Source organism: Podarcis muralis, chromosome 14 (genome assembly GCF_964188315.1).
Source record: "Podarcis muralis chromosome 14, rPodMur119.hap1.1, whole genome shotgun sequence".
Classification (NCBI taxonomy): Eukaryota; Metazoa; Chordata; class Lepidosauria; order Squamata; family Lacertidae; genus Podarcis; species Podarcis muralis.
The window spans coordinates 55,696,658-55,704,129 of NC_135668.1; positions in this window are offsets into that span (position 1 = coordinate 55,696,658).

A 7,472-nucleotide genomic window follows, 5' to 3' on the forward strand; every position below is an offset into this window, starting at 1 on the left:
GCAACGAAATTCCATATCGCCCTCTGCTGGCCAGTTCAAGAAGGCTCCAAAGCTCACCCCCAATAAGGGACTTTCTGAGATCAGAATGCGTCGAAATTAAGATAAGGGGGGGGGGGAGGGAGGCACTAAAATGCAGCTTTCCAAAGATATTAAAGGAGCCCAAACACGTTTTTCATTCATGCAATAAGTGTTCCCCGCACAATCCAGAGACTCGAAGAATTGCTTTAGTTTCATGCTGCATTTGTTGTTTCTCAGCGGTCAAGCAGAGGTCTCTGTTGCTGCTGGAGAAAGGCAGTTCCCCAATCTTCTCTCCACCCCCAGCTCATGTGCCTGTTGCTATGTACGGAGTGGTGCGTGGGGAAGGCTGTGAGAATGTAATCAGACTCTACTGAATAGGCCTCGTTGCAGTCGGTGGCGAGCAACGCACAACGGCCCCGTAATCCGACTGACTGGTGCATTCCTGATGCTCTAACCTCAAAGGCTGATGGTGATGTTAAGGCTGGAAGGAAAAGGTTAACACTGGGCACACACCTACTGAACCACCTGACCTCCCTCCCTGTCTTCTGTGGAGGGATTTCAGATCATAATTCCTGCTGGTGGTGGTTCAAATATGAGTTTTCGCCCCAGGGCCTTGCATAGGTCCGGGCCAGGTAGATAATGTGCCCCCCCTTTTTTTATTTCCCTTTGGATAACTGAAGTCTTAAAAATAAGTAAGTAAGTATATAAATAATTTTCACAAAAGTTATGCTGACAAATAATTTTATTTCAAGGCTTGAACCGTATCTGCATATAAAGACAAAATGGAAAATATAGATCAATATGCTGACCCACGCCCCCTTTGGAATCGGAGGCCCCGGCCAAGTGGCCCATATGGCCCCCCCTCTGTCTGGGCCTGCTTCGCCCCCAGTGTCAAGCAATGAACTTGCAGGCGTTTTGAAGTCCTGCTGGAAGGGATGCTGTCGGTCGGTCTAATGCGCCCGTTTATTCCCCCAAGTTGGTGGTGGGCGCATGTATCCCCCCCCATTCTAGGATCCCATCTGTTCCCACTTTCAGAGGAGCCTTCAAAAATAAAGACCTTCCTTATTAGAAGCCGGGGGTTTCTGGGGGCCCATAATGTTCTCAGCAGCCCTTCAAGGTCTCCCCGCTTTGCTGTGTCTTGGCAAATCCCGACAAGAGGGGAGGCGAGCGGGCAGGTGGGCAGGAAGCTGAGCTGAAGCCAGGAGTGAGATGAAGAAGGACGTGGGGGGGGGCATCAACCCGAGGTTTAATCTGCTTGCCTCTCTCCTTCCCAAGCACTCTAGAAGACGGGTCTGGGGCTCCAGTGAATATCGGGAGCAAAAGGCAATCCTCCGATCTGGAAGTCCCATCCTTCCCTTCATGGGGAACAGGCGCTGTTACAGGTGCCTGCAATACTCACTCCGCATTTGTAAGAAATAAATCTCCTCTGGATCTCCCTCCAAACACTCTAAAAACCAGCGGCGACAAAAAACATACCAGCAAGCTGAATATCTGGACAGGCTCGTCTAAACAAAATGATTTCAGCAGGCGCTTTCACTGTGCTCCTTTCGGCCCCTGCTGCTATTCAGATTGCTGGGGTGTTTTTTGTTCGTCGCTGGCTTTTAGTTTTTAAAACATGGTTTTTACTAATAATCTTACTGCTTTATTCTTTTTCCAAACTGCTTTGAGGTTTTCTACATGTACAGTAATGGAATAAATAAAATTAACCAATCTCCACAGAGTGGCCTTTGGTATAGCAGCGCCGGGCGGAAGGCAGGCAGCCAAGCAGCGTGGCTGTCCGATGCCTTCCAGGTAGACCGGGCAGGAGCCTGTTTCTTCGTTTAGGAGCGCTGCGCAGGCGGCAGGCAGGCAGGCAGGCAGGGCGGGGTGAACGTGGACACGAGGAGGCAGGCCGTTTCCTGCTTGCCTTCCAGGTAGACCGGGTAGGCGCCCCTCCCTTGGTTTAGTAGCGCCGTGCGCTAAGCAGGCAACCAAGCAGGGTGGCCTTCCGCTGCCTGCCTTCCAGGTAGACCGGGCAGGAGCCTGTACCTTGGTTTAGGAGCGCCAGGAAGGCGCCAGGCAGGTAAGCAAACCGGGCTTACCGAGGTCCGGCGCCCAGTAGAACGGCCAGCGGTTCCACTCCGTACCCCAGGTAGTCCGGCAGAGCCGCGCTTTCCGGCGAGCAGACCGGGAAGTCCCACGATTTCTGAGGAAGACCGTGAAGACCCTGCCTTTCCAGCCTCCCTCCGCCGGCGGGTAGACCGGGCAGCGGCTCCAGGCCCGCCGACGAGTGGATTGGCGCTTCCCGGGTCCAAGGAGGGGAGACCGAGATGCCGTCTGTCCTCCGAGATAGACCTGGAAGCCCCAGACCCTCAGGCGGGCAGGCTGGGGTGATCGGGGACGCATGGAGCCCACCGATCCTCCAGCGGGTCGACCGGAAAGCCTCCCTTCCTCGGAGGTAGACCGGCAGGTCCCAGCCCCCCTCGGGCCGGTAAACCGGAGGGGAGCCGGTGGCCGGGAAACACTGCACCGCTGCCAACCCTCTCCCTTGGGGGTGCCCACACCGGGGTGACCGTGGACGCGAGCAGCAGACCGGGCTTCGCCGGGTAGACCGGGAGGCTCCCCGTTCTCGGAAGGGGGCCGGCAAATCCCAGCCTCCTCGGCGACTAGACCGTGGGACAGCGGTTCCTTTGGCCGCCGTCGGGTGGACCGAGGACTACTGGATCCAAGGAGGGGCGGCCGGGAAGCCTTCTGTCCTCCCAGGGAGACCGCGAAACCACAGCCTCCCCGGACGGCAGACCGGAATGCAGCGTTCGCGGGCGCGCCGCCGGGGAGACCGGGGCCCTCGCGTGTAGACTGGACGGTCGGCGGGCCTCTGGCTTATAGACCGGGGAGGACCAACCGCACCCGCCGGGGGGACCGCGAAGCCTTCCATGCGTCCCTGCTTCCAACCCCGCCGTCAGCTTGAATGTCCGCGGGGACCGGGCAGCGGACAGACCTCCCCGCGGTAGACCGGGAAAGCCTTCCGTCCTCTGAAGGGGACCGCCACGGCCGAGCTTGGTGAGGATTTTTTAAAGAAATGGAAGCTGATGATCTGTGGTGTTATACTGAAGGCAGACAAGGAACGGCCGCCCTGCCCTGCGCCGACCACACGGGGGCGCTCCTTAAGAAAGGGAGGGGTGCCTAGCCGTGCTATTCAGATTGCTGGGGTGTTTTTTGTTCGTCGCTGGCTTTTAGTTTTTTAAAATGTTTTTTACTCATAATCTTACGGCTTTATCTTTTTACAAACTGCTTTGAGGTTTTCTGCAATCAAGCGGGGTATACACGTACAGTAATTGAATAAATAAAATTAACAAATCTCCACAGAGTGGCGTCTCCTTTTATTTGTGGAATGGAAATTTACTCTGCACGTGCTCAGGGACACTTTCATCATGCTGGTGGGAGGGGCGGTCTGCCGAGTAGGAGCCAATTTCTGGGGCCGACGTCCCTTCGCCCCACAGTAAAATATTTGCGGGGGGCGCCCGAACAAAAAGTTGATGGTCATTCATTGCTGTTCCAATGGTGCGCGCGCGCCATGTCTTGTGATCTGTTAGGTGGGGCGGGACTTGCCTGTCCCCATGAGTAGCCAAGGAATCAAGAAAAGAAAAAATGCTTAACTAACTGACCAACTACGTCGCAGATGATTCAGTCCCCCCCCCCCAATATAAATCCTGGCCACGCCTATGCCTCCCCCCCTCCATATTTATTCAAGTTGGCACCCGTGGTCTGCAGTAGCCAGTAGGCTCCGTTGCCTCTTCCGCTTAGCCATCTCTTTTCCTCCATAGCCTCCTCTATCCCCGCCAGGGACTCGGTTCAGATAATAGCAGGAAAGTACCGGGCTTCTATTCCAATAGTGGGAGGCGAGGAGAGACCACGATTTCGAACAGCAAGAAGTGAAAGTTCTTGTTAGATTTTTTTAAGAAGAGAAAGCGTTGGTTACTAAACCGCTCCTTTCTCGCAGCATCATTATAAAGTTGAGGTGTTGCAACATTTAAATGCATTTAAATTGTGTTGGTTGGTTTATTGATTAATCAGTTAGATGCTGGGCAGTTAATCAATCGATTTGCTAATCTCTTGGCAGCCCTGAGGGCAAGGGAGGTGCACAGAAGGAGCTGAAACTGGCAAGGAACAGATGTCCTAAGGCCCATAACCTTTAAGGAGAGGGCGGAGCCTGCACCCTCCAGAGCCATACACCCCCCCCAACATGAGAGGGAACCTTCCTCCCCCAATTCCTCGTCGCTCTGCAGCTCCGCCTCCAGGTTTTTCTGCATCCCTAAAGATTCCCCCACCTGAAGGCACCTGTTTCCCCCAACCAGTTTGTCTCTTCTACCACCACCCCCGCCCCAAACCTCCTTTTTCTGCCGACACTGGTGCTCCTACTTCCATCCCTTTAAGTCCTGCATTTCAGCTCCTCTCTCGGTGTCCCTGAGTCTCCACAGTATCCTTCCTGACACCCCCTGGCCACGAGCGCAAGGGTCTGCAGAACTGCTTCCAGCAGCCCGGTGCTGCTTCTCACATGAAGGCATTGTTAAACCGGGGAGGAAGAAAGTGATGCTCATGCATCGGGGGGGGGGGAGGGCGAGCGGGGTCACCTTGGTGTCCATGCCACTCTTTACAACTTGAGTTTCTGGTAACAAAAAAGAAATAGTCTCTGAGCATGCGAGGAGTCACGTCTGTGCTGGTTCCAAGGCAGCTTGAGTTCCAGCAGTTCCTTGCTTTAGCAGCACCCCCGTGCCTGCCTGCCTGCCTTCCCCCAGGTAGACCGGGCAGGAGCCTGTTTAGCAGGGCCGGCCAGCAGGCAGGGCGTCAGGGCGGCTGTCCGCTGCCTGCCTCTCCACCCCCCCCCGGTAGACCGGCGAGGCACCCCTCCCTCTCTTTAGGAGCGCCACCGTGTGGCCGGAGCAGGGCAGGGCGGCCGTTCCTTGCCTGCCTTCTCCCAGGTATTCCTCCTCCTCCTCCTCCTCCGTCGTATCCCTATTGTTGTTATTATCGTCCGTGCGTGCGTTCGTTCGGTCGAAATGGGGGGTGCGTGTGTGTGCCTGCCTGCCTGCCTGCCTGCCTGCCTGCCTGCCCGCCCGCCTCCCTCTCTTTCCGTGATCTATTTTGAGTCTGTCTCTCTCCCCCACCTGGGGGGGCGGGGGTGGTTTCTTGGGTGTGCGGCTGTGCGCGTTGGAGTGATGTTTTGTGTCCATCTCTCTGTCCCTGTCTGTCTCTCCTGCACACAAGCACATGCTGTCTTTGAGTGTATGCTACTGTGAGAGGGAAATTTTGTGCCCTTCTGTCTCCCTCCTCCGCAAACGAGTGTTTTTGTGTGTGTGTGTGTGAGAGAGAGATTTTGTTTCTGCCTGCCCTCCTGCCTGCCTGTCCCCCTCTCTCTCCCTCCCTCCCTCCCCCCGCAAACAATCAAGTGTGTGTGAGAGCGCACGAGCGCTTTTGTGGTTGTCTTTCTGTATCCCTGTGTCTCTGCATGCTCCTCCTCCCGCAAAGGAACGCACGCACGCCAAGACTTTTCTCCCTTGCCGTCCCTGCAAGGACGAACGCACGCCTGCCCGCCCGCCCTCACCCGTCCCCTCCATCGCCTACCTGCTGCACTGCCGCCAAGCGGCGGTCTACAAAGTCACCGAGTTCTACGGCAGCTGTCGCCACAAATCCCACCCTGGCGATGTCCTTACAGCGACTGGGTAGACCTGGGGGGGGGGGGGGCCGGGCCGGTAGACCGGGAAGCCCTACGCTCTATAATAGACCGGCAAGCCGCAGATCCACCCCCGGCAGGTAGACCGGAGGGGCGCCAAGGGCAGGGAGACCGGGCAACGCTGCCAGCCCCTCCGGCGGGTAGACCGGGCTTCCCAAGGTCCGGCGCCCAGTAGACCGGGCAGCGGTTCTGCGCCGTATCCCAGGTAGTCCGGCAGAGCCGCGCTTTAAGGTGGTCAGGTCGGGAAGCAGGCCGGCCGGCAGGCCTGAACCTGGAAGCCCCGGAGCCTCCAGCGAGCAGGCATGCAGGGAGGCAGGCAGGCGAGCAGGCAGGCCGACCGTCCCCTGCCTTCCTGCCAGGTAGACCGGGCAGAAGCCTTTCCCTTTGTTTAGGAGCGACGGGCAGGCTCCAGGGAGGCAGGCAGACCGGGAGGCAGCGGTCGCAGGCCCGCCGCTGGAAAAACCGGGGACCTCACATGTAGACTGGGCGGTCGGCGGGCGTCTGGCGGGAAGAGCGGGGAGGACCAACCACACCCGCCAGGGGAACCAGTAAGCCTTCCATCCGTCCGTCCGTCCTCCCAAGTGGAACGGAAAGCCCCAGGCGCCTCGGCAAGGCGGAGAACGGCCGCTGTTTCCAGCCCCGCCGTCAGCTTGACTTTCAGAGGGGACCGGGCAGCAGACAGACCTCCCAGCGGTAGACCGGGAAAGCCTTCCGTCCCCGGAAGGGGACCGCCACGTCCCAGCTTTGCTGGCCAGTAGTGAACGCGAGAGCCGCCAGCGGCTGCAGGAAGAACTGGCCACGCTGCCGGCCCCTCCGGCGGGGAGCTAGACCCGGCCGTCCCCCAGGAAAACGGCCAGCGCTTCCGCTCCTTCCTCCGGGAAGACCGGCCGAGCCACCGCCGCTTGCCGGCGGGTAGACCGGGTCCACAGGCAACCTCCCCTGGACCGGGCAGGGGCCAGACCCACACAGACGCCCGGAAGCCTGCCCTTCTCCGTCCTTCCTACCCTCCGCCAACCGCTCTCGCCTCGCCTCCGCCCGTCACCCAGAAGCAGAGGGCAGGCGCCGGGTACAGTCTACCACCGACCCGGCGCCTGGGTAGACCGGCACGACCGGAGAGCCGCGGAGCCTCTTGCCGGAGTGAGCTTGCCGCGTCTGGCCGCGAGGGCCTTCCGAGACGCTGGCCTGTCGCAGCGCCGGCGCCGGTGCCCGAGACGCCGTCCGCTCTCGCCGGGCAAGGACGGCATGCGCGCGGAGATTTCTGGCGACAGGGTTTTCAGGACCCTCTGGAGAACCGCAGACGACCCAACCGCGCTCCCCGGCCAGTGTAGACCCACGGCGGGGGCAGGCGCGGCGTCTGACGCGGTACTTCTGGTTGAACCGAAGACGACCCAACCGCGCTCCCCGGCCAGTGTAGACCCACGGCGGGGGTAGGCGCGGCGTCCGACGCGGTTCTTCCGGGGGGAACCGAAGACGACCCAACCGCGCTCCACGGCCAGTGTAGACCCACGGCGCGGGGCAGGCGCGGTGTCCGACGCGGTTCCCTCGGAGCAGCGGTGAGCAGCCTCCTTCTCCGATCCCGTGCCACCGGCCTTCGGGTCTCTGCTGGGAGAGGGGCGGCGAGGTGGGAGAGCGGCTGGCGGCGGGCTGCGATCCCGGCTCCAGGACCTGACGACCCTCGAGCGACCCCTGTGCTCCCGTGGCCGCGTCAGCGTTTCCCAGCTTCTCGCGGGAGTGAGGGTGGGGA